The following is an 8,905-nucleotide window of genomic DNA, read 5'->3' on the forward strand; positions in this document are numbered from 1 at the left end:
GTCCAGGAGTTGGACTCAAGCCTTGTGTGTCCCTTCCAGCTCAGAGTATTTCCTATTTCTAATGAAATAAATTGGTTTACATCAATTCTATCAGCTGGTCTATTTGCTGGAGATTCCTCTTGCTCAGGACTGTGAGACTCAGAGTAAAGAAGAGGCTGACAAGCTTCAGGATAAGAAAAAAAAAATAAATCCAAACCCATTGCCTAATTTAACCTGGAAATGTATAAAGCAGCCACTTGCAGCACAAGTCCTGGTTCCCTGCACCTCAGCAGCATCAGCCTGTTTGGTACTAACAGAGAAAACAATTCCAGTATGGGCTGAGGGCAGCTACTTCCAAAGGCAGCAGCTTCTGAAAACACTTTCTGTTAACAAATGCCCAGTGGATCTAAAGGCTGCTTGCCATCACTACACAAAGCTTTCCCTCTCACATCACTGCAGGTTGTGGAGATGCTCAGGAATGTTCCCCTCCTGTAACAACCCAGGAAAGAATTTGAAATTCACTGTATTTATAAGATTGCTGGGCTGCTTTGCCCAACTGCATCTTGCCCTGGGATATCGCACCCACCCAGCCTGAGCAGCCTGTTAAAGTGGTTCATCCTCTTTTTGGGGACTTGGAGAGAAAAGGCTTTGTGTAAACATGCAATATTTACTCCCCAACATGCTGTAGTTCAGCAACCCAGCTGTGCAGACTTGGGACAAGCCATAAATTACTCACATCACTGAGTGGTAAAAGCCTCTGACTCGCTGAGCCAGAATCCCCTACACCAATGCCTCACAATAAACTATAAAATATAGATGTTTATGCTACATATAAGGCTAGAATCTATTCATGATGAGGTCACACTGTTTTTGCCCCTCTTGCAAACGAGGGGTTGAAAAGGCAGAGAGCATCAGCACACAGAAGGGGATGGGGACGTGGAATCTGCAAACTGAACTGCAGAAGGAGACTGGAATGAGATCAGCCTTAAGGTCCCTTCCAACCCAAACCAGCCTGTGACTCTGTGATAGGATAAATGATAATAAAAGCAATGAATGCAGACCCCAGCCTGGATCACAAACCCACACAGCTCAGGCTGCTGCATGACCCTTCACTGAGCCAAACCCCTCAGCCCAAGCCCTCCAGGACCCTCCTCTCAGCAGTATTTTGGGACATACACCAGGAATAAGGGTGACTGTGTATCTTAAATAAGCTGCTCCCTTCTGGCTGTGCTTGGGAGAGAGGCTGGTGTGACCTGTTACCAATGAAGTGTTAACAACACCACAGCAAAAAACTGTCTGCATAAAGGAGCATCAGAAACCTGCTCCAAATGATTGATTAAACCTTCCTGCCTGTTCAGCTGTAGCTCTGGGCTTTTCCATGCTGAATTAACCACCTCTGCTGTCTGCTGCCTGTTTGACACAGAATAAATGTTCTGCTGTTAGCGAGTAGTTTTTTTTTCCCCAGATCTCAGTGCTCTAAAGGCAAAGGAAGTGATCCAAAGTTTATTTTCCAAACTTCCCTGCCAGCAGCTGCCAGTGTCAGGCATCACCTCACCTCTGCACCCCACTGTCTGGAGGGCATCACCCCATGGGGCTCCCCAGCCCCTACCTAGGGAGTGGCAAGAAGAAAGATCCCACTGCTGCAATAAAGGGGAAAAAAGTCATTTTTAAACAGGATCCCGCTCCCCATAGGGAAAACTGGTAGATCCTGCCTCAAAATTAAGTTTCACTTTGGCTTTTATCATTCCTGGAATCCCTGCTGCTTTGCAGACTGGGCTGGAAGATGAATCCAGGAGAACTGGGTGAAAACACGGGAGCAGCTGATTTATACAGTGGCTGAAAGAGCTTTAATTCTCCCAGCCCATACACAGCCCATTCATTTGGGGGGAAAAAAGGCAATTTAAAATATCTCTCCTAATGTCTGCTGGCAGAGGAAAGATGAAGGATTGTAAGAGATGATCAATGTTTACGCCCATCTTCAAAGTGATTTGGGGAGCTACTGAAGATAAACAAGCAATTGGGGCTCAGGAGCCAGGCTAAAAGCTGCCAGAGAAATTGCTTTTTTCCAAGGCAAACAGAAGGCAAGGAAAGGCTCAGTTGGGAAAGGCTGCACTCACTCCCTCGTAATACGACCAGGGCGACAGACCAAATTTAATTTCTTCCTCACAACAACTTTAATTAAATCATCTAAGCCCTCCCTGCCTCTCTCCTGCCACGAGGTGTGGCTGTGCTCACAGGAGGTATCAGCAAACTCTGCCTTATTTTCGTGGCCTCCCTGGAAATGCTGTTTATGCTGCAGTCAAATGGCTGGGGAGCCCAGCTGCAGGGAAGCACTGGCTCCTGCTTAAGGGGAAAACACACAGATCCCACCTTTGATGTGCAGCACCCACTCCTCCAGTGCTGGAGATGCTCCACAGCCTTACCTGAACAGGTTTCCTGCCAGGGGAACTTCCCATGGGGAGTTTCTCCTCTCCTGGGCCCTGAGGGTACCCAGGGGCCATCAGAGGTACAGAATGGACACTGCAGGGTGTGAGCTGCACCAAGGATTTTTCATCTTAAGCTGGAGTTTCAGAGCCAGATCCTTGACTTTGGACAAGGGATGGAGGGACAGGACACAGGGAATGGCTCCCATTGCCAGAGGGCAGGGATGGATGGGATATTGGGCAGGAATTCTTCCCTGTGAGGGCATTGAAGCCCTGGCACAGGGTGCCCAGAGCAGCTGTGGCTATACCTGGATCCCTGGAAATGTCCAAGGCCAGGCTGGACAGGGCTTGGAGCAGCCTGGGACAGTGGAAGGTGTCCCTGCCATGGCAGGGGTGGCACTGGATGGGCTTTAAGGTCCCTTCAAACCCAAACCTTCCTGGGATTCTCTCAGAGCCATCACAGACATGTGAGGTTTTACTGGCCTGCTGAAATGTGTGAACATAAGAGCTGCACTCTTTGGAGCAGAAGTTAAAAATTATAAACAAAAAAAATTAAGTTTGAATTACTAGAAGAGCTCAAGAGGATTTCTGCAGTGCTTACAGCTTTTACCAGCTCCAGAAGGAGCTTTGGGAGCTGTGAGAGCTCCAAGCATTGCAGATTGCTGCAGCACCAACAAAAATACCTGTTTTACAGCAGACACAGTTCCAGAGACAGGAACCAGGAGCTGCTGAACCACCAAACCCCTCCAGTGCTGCCCCTCAGCAGGAACACAGCTCAGGCCAGGCAGCACCATCAGCTCTGCAAGGTCTGTCCCACAGCAAACACCGAGATTTTTCTAGATGCAAAAAACCCACAATGATGTTCGAGCAGCAGCCACCTGCAGTCTTCTACACAGGGGCCACATCCCAGGCCTGAAGAGTCACCTTGAAGTCCTGGCAGGTGGAGGATGTCACCGAGGGCCAGGTGAGAGGCAGCTGTGAGCACCGAGGGCACAGTGACACACCAGCCCCATGCAGAACTGGCAGAGCCAGTGCTCCCCACATCCTTCCAAAGGAACTTCTCTCACAAATGCTCCCAAGACAGTTTCCAAAAGAAAGTTTGCTGAAGACAGAAGGGCAGGACAAGATTTAGATTAATAAATTCATCAAGAGCTTTGGTGGGGGAGACCTGAGACCACCTCCTCTGTGCACCCTGTGGCCTTTGCCACATCCTATCCTGAACTCAGAAATTCACACATTAAAATGAACAGCAATGGTTCCACAAGGATAATCCATTGCCACCTTTATCTCAACACCTCCTCTGGCAGAAATTGTCTCCTGTTTAAGCCCAGCAGGCAGAGCCCCAGGGGAAGGTTGTTCTCCCTCCAGGGAAGGTGGGAGCCACTGGGAATCCTGACCCAGCAGGAGACAGAGCTGCACTGCCTCAGTTATTACTCCAGCTCACACATTTAACCTGGCCATTCTTATTCTGCCTGCAGTAGCAACCTGAAAATGAGTTCACCTTCATTCCCAGCGCGGCTGTATTTGTTGAAATGTAAGCTGCTTGCAAAAGCATCAGATAAAGCCCTGGCACTTCTCAGCTCCTTTTGTTTGGTGCCATCCCCACATGGAGGTGATGCTGCAGGTACCACCTTCGAATCACTGAATTCACACAGACATTGCCCAGAGGTGCCCAACTATTTACCTTTCTCTTGGTAGAAATAAACCCTAGCAACCCGCTGTTGTGTTTTCTATTTTAAAACCAGATTTTTTGGAACAAATTTGAAACAAAACCAAAAAAACAAAACAAGATAAAAAAAAACCCAAAAAACATACAGTTGTGCAACGTCACTGGCAAAGTGTGTAGATGCTTAATAGAGGAAATACAGGTGCAAAGATGCTCCTGGAACAGAGCTTGGCAACCTGCCAGGCAGCAACAGAGGGGAAGGAAAAGCCCAGGAATCAACTGGGAACCTTCCCTGCAAAGACAAGGCCAAGTCTTGCCTCAGATGGCCAGCACCACTTGCTCTACACATTTCCAACACATTCTCGAGGCTTGCTTTAAAAAAAAATAAAAAAATAAAAATTAGGATTATGAAGTGCCACGGTAAGAGCTGCAGGACCCAGCTGCTCCAGAAGCTGCAGCTCAGATGTGCCCCTGGAAAGGTCCATCCAGTCCCACATCTCTCTGTGCTGGGCAATCCAAGAGCAGGACAAACAGCATTGTTTGGGTGTTATACAAGAGCCAAAAGGATGACTCAGGCTGCCCTTATAGCCCTTCCCTGGCTATCCAGAGCCAGGCTGAGGAATCAGCTGCTCCCAGGGACAGGGACACCTCCTGCCCAGGTGAGACAGCCGTGGCACTGCTCCTGCAGCCAGAGTTGCTTTCAGACAGATTTTCAGACAAAACCAACTCTCGTTTTATTTAAGAACAAGAAGTCATTACAATACTCGCAGGATTTCACCTTTCTCTAACAAGGAGCATCTCGCTGGGAGCTCACAGCACTCCAGATTGCAGGCAGCAGACTTTTCCACATCCATGCTCCAGCATCATCTGTTACATCCTGCACAATATTCCCTCAGCTCCGGCTCTGCAGGAGCAGCTCCTCTTATTTGCCCACAGCCTGGCAACAGCAGGATACACTTTCTGATTGTTTTAGGCTGCAAGTAATGTGAGAAGCCCCAAGAAAAGCTTTGGATTCCCTCGGTGCGTGCAGGCTGGTCTCTGTGAAAGGAAACAGCCTTTGCTCGTGGTTCGAAGCCTTGGCTTTGGTATTTCCAACATCTCAAATACAAAAGTAGAGGCAGACAGATGTTAATTCTGCAGAACACTCATCTAAGTCAATCCCTGCCCGGTATCACCTCAATTGTACCTTTTCTAAGCTCATTTTCTATTGGAGATGGAGCTGGCAGACACCTGACCTTCTCATTAAACACACATTTTCAGGTGAGAGCCCCTGGGCACTGCTACTCACTGGAATTAAACAGGTACACCAGCACTGGTGGCAAAAATAAAAATAGCCCCAGCTCTCAGCACGCCGGGAAAGGCAGCGGCCTTCTGTGCACAACAGCAAAATCAACTTAATCACAAATGACAACTTCTGAAAGCCTTTACTTTGGATTCATCCTTGGCATTTTTCTAGGCCAGCTTGAAAACAAAAGCTTTGTCTTCTTAAAATGCAATTGCCTGAGGCACCTCTAAAAAAAGTGACATAACTCAGGTTTGAAAAATGCCTCCTGGGTTTCAGATCCTCCTAAGAGCCTCTTTACTATTCAGCTTGATTCAGATTACCCAGATCAGCATGAACTCTGCAGATTTAGCCCCAGCTACCAGCACAGGTATAAAATGCACACATTTAGGATTATTTTTTTAAACTATATGATTAAAGCTCTACAGTTACAAAATAAGAACTTGTTATTGATCTGAATGGTTGCTCCCTGTCTTTTCTCCAGCAGGTTTATAAAGACTCTCTGACGACAGTTTATTCTGATTTTTTTTTTTTCCCCAGCCTGTTTTTCTGCTGGGTATTTTCAACCTTTCCATCACAAATCTCAAGCTGTGAGAAGAATGAACAACTTGTTTTGGAATCACAATTGGAGCCTAAAATTTGATTCTTGTTTCTTCTCCCCTGCACAAACCTTTTTTATTTCAGTGATTTTACGAGCAGTGACTCTGTGCTTTTGCAAATCCAGGAGCACAGTAACTTGATGGGAGGGGGCAAGGAAGGAAAAGCTGCAATTCTCCGAGACAGACACTGCTACTTCCAATGCCTATAATTAACACCTTGGATAAATCCACAGTACTTTAGCAAATCACAGATTTTTTATACCCATAGGCTGTTTCCTTTGAGCACATACAAATTTACTGCTAGGTCTGAAAACTCCTTTAGCAGCCACCAGCAAAGAACTCAAATCAAAAGGAGTTTTGTTGCTTTTATTGAATGATTTGGGACAAGGAGAGCTGTAAGCTGTCTTGGTGATGGGAACACGTTAGAGTCTTTTTCTGAATGATCAAGTCCCATCACTTACTCCACATAAACTGTTCTCTGTCAAGAGCTTTAATCCTCTCTTTTCAATCCCTAAATAAAACATCCTCCCCAAACTCACTGCCTATTATCAGCCATTTCTAAAGAAAGTGGTTCTTAAGAGACACACCTCTTTCTGCTTTGCCTTTCTCCTGAAATCCGTCTCCAATATTAGCCTGACAGAAGTAAAACAGCAGCAATCCTCCCTGGCTCAGAGAGCTGGGAGAGTCTGAACACCCCCTCTCTCCAAGGAAGCGGCCAAAAACAAGTCACAAAAGGCTTCCAGGAACAATAAACCTTGTGAGAAGCTGTCACCCAGAGCAGGCAGCCCACCAAGGTGCTGCAGGGTCACACATCTGCGGTTCTGCTCGTGGCACAGCTCCTCAGCTCCCTGACAGCAGCACTCCTTCCCTTCCCACCCCATCCCGGAGCTCACCTGGAAGCCAGGCTCCTTCCCTGTCCTTCAGAATAATGCAAAGATCCTAATAAAGAGCAGAATAAAGGCCAGGGAGAAATGAAAGGGAAAGCACCATCTCGCACTTAACTGCTAAAGGGAGACCAAGAGTGGAGGCACCTGTGGAAGAGCTCAGCCCTCCCCGCAGCAGGGACAATCCGGAGGTGCTGTGACACAGCCCAGCTCTCCCTGGCTGCTGACACAGCCGAGGAAAACAGATTCAGCCAGGGCAAATGCCAAGGGCTTGTGCCAGCTCGGGAAGGGCCGGCAGCGGTGTCCGAGCTGCGCTGCCACCCCGGTCCCTCCCTGCCCGGCCATCGGTCACCACACGGGATTTACTGCTGGGGGAAAAACAACAATTTCCTCAATATGAAATAAGAGGGTCTTTTCTTCTTGCCTTGAAAGTCAGCTCAAGGCAGCCGTGATGCCACTGACTTCAGTCTCCTGAAAAACCTGAGCAGCCGCTGGAGTGTGGGAAGGCCCCAGAGCCACAATCAGCAAGGGCTGGCTCCCAGCCCTTCCCCGTGCCAAAACCACGGGAGAATTATACTCAGAAGTGGTGGAGTCACCATCCCTTGAGGGATTTAAAAGAGGTGTAGAGGTGGCACTTGGGGACATGGTTTAGTGGTGGGCTTGGCAGTGCTGGGTTTAAAGGCTGCTCTCGATCTGAGTGGGCTTTTCCAACCCAAGTGATTCTGGGATTCTGTGCTGAAGCACTGCAGCGAGCACGGCTGTGATGGGTCGTTCCTGCAGCTGGGCTCTTGCTCTTCAGGAGCAAGTCAGGAAAATACAGGTGCACATCCAGCCCGTTGTCCATCCTGGCAGCTTGTGGCTGTCTAAAGAGAAAATCAGCAGACAGACACCCTTCCAAAAACACGGCCGGATCTGACTGCTTCACACTCACCAAAGCTGCTCTGGAGTAAAACCCGGAGTGTCATACATCACCTCAAATCAGTGCAATCACTAAGGTTGGAAAAAACCCATCAAGTTCCAACCTCTGACCAAGTCCTTCCATGCCCACTAAACCGTACGGCCGAGTGCCACATCTGCTCATTTTTCACATTCCCAAGGATGGTGACTTCACCATTTCCCTGGGGAGCCTGTTCCCAAATCCAACTCCCGACAGAAATCAGCAGCCCCAGCAGAATCGCGTCCGAGAAGCTCCGGCGGCTCCGGCTCCGCACGGACCCGCGGGGAGCGGCGCGGCTCAGCGCCGCTCGGGCTCCATATTCCGCCTGTTTTCTCGCTACCAAGCCGCTCCCGGCCGCCCGAGGCCCCGCTGGCAGAGCAGCGGAGCATCTCCGCTTCGCAAGAGGCACAAAGTACCCCGCGATCGTGCGGTCACACCGCGGATATCCCTCCTGAGCGTCCGGGACCCGCGGAGGGCTCAGCCCCGGAGCCATCGCCAGCCCCGGCGGGGTCGGACCCACCCGGCAGCCGCTTCCAGGCGCGGCACTTCCCCATCCCGCGGGCGCCGGCATCTCCGCTTCCCGTTAAACGGGGAAAACGCGCATCAGGGGCGGAAAAAACCTAAGCGCACACGGTGGGAAAAGCGAAGATTTAAAGGGAAAAAAAACCAAAACGATAAAGCGGCACTAAGTCACTGGCAGGGGGACCCGCACTTCCAGTACGGACCGCACGTTCCGGCTGGCGGGAGCGGCCCCCGCAGCAGCCGGGGGAAGGGGCGGCAGCACTCACCGGGCAGGTCGGTGCCGGGCAGGTCGGTGCCGGGCAGGTCGGTGCCGGGCAGGTCGGTGCCGTGCGGACGGAGGGCCCGGCCCGTCCCGCCTCGCCCGCGGGAGCCGCCGGCTCAGTGCCGCGCACCGCCCCGCGCCGCGGCTCCTTCCCGCCGACCGTACCACGGCTCCACGCCGGGGGGGACCTGCGCTCCGCGGAGAACCCACCCCGCCGCCCGCCGCTCGCTTTCTCTGCTGCCGCGGCGCGGCCCGCAGCGATCCTCCCTCACGGGGCTGTGCCGGGCAGGGCCGCGCCGCTGAGGCTCAGCCGGGGCAGCGCCGCTCGCCCCGCAGCGCCCGCTCTCTCCC

At 50.7% G+C, this 8,905-nt stretch overlaps 1 protein-coding gene across 1 annotated transcript in view; it reads right to left on the minus strand.

The window, feature by feature from the left end:
- RALY (RALY heterogeneous nuclear ribonucleoprotein) overlaps positions 1-8,678 on the minus strand; it is a 112,435-nt gene extending 103,757 nt beyond the window's left edge. Inside the window, exon 1 of the mRNA XM_015647761.2 lies at positions 8,559-8,678. The gene's annotated coding sequence lies outside the window, so the exon portion shown is untranslated. The remainder of the gene's footprint in view (positions 1-8,558) is intronic.
- Between the last annotated feature and the right edge of the window lie 227 nt (positions 8,679-8,905).

The sequence above is a fragment of the Parus major genome, chromosome 20 (assembly GCF_001522545.3).
Source record: "Parus major isolate Abel chromosome 20, Parus_major1.1, whole genome shotgun sequence".
Taxonomy (NCBI): Eukaryota; Metazoa; Chordata; class Aves; order Passeriformes; family Paridae; genus Parus; species Parus major.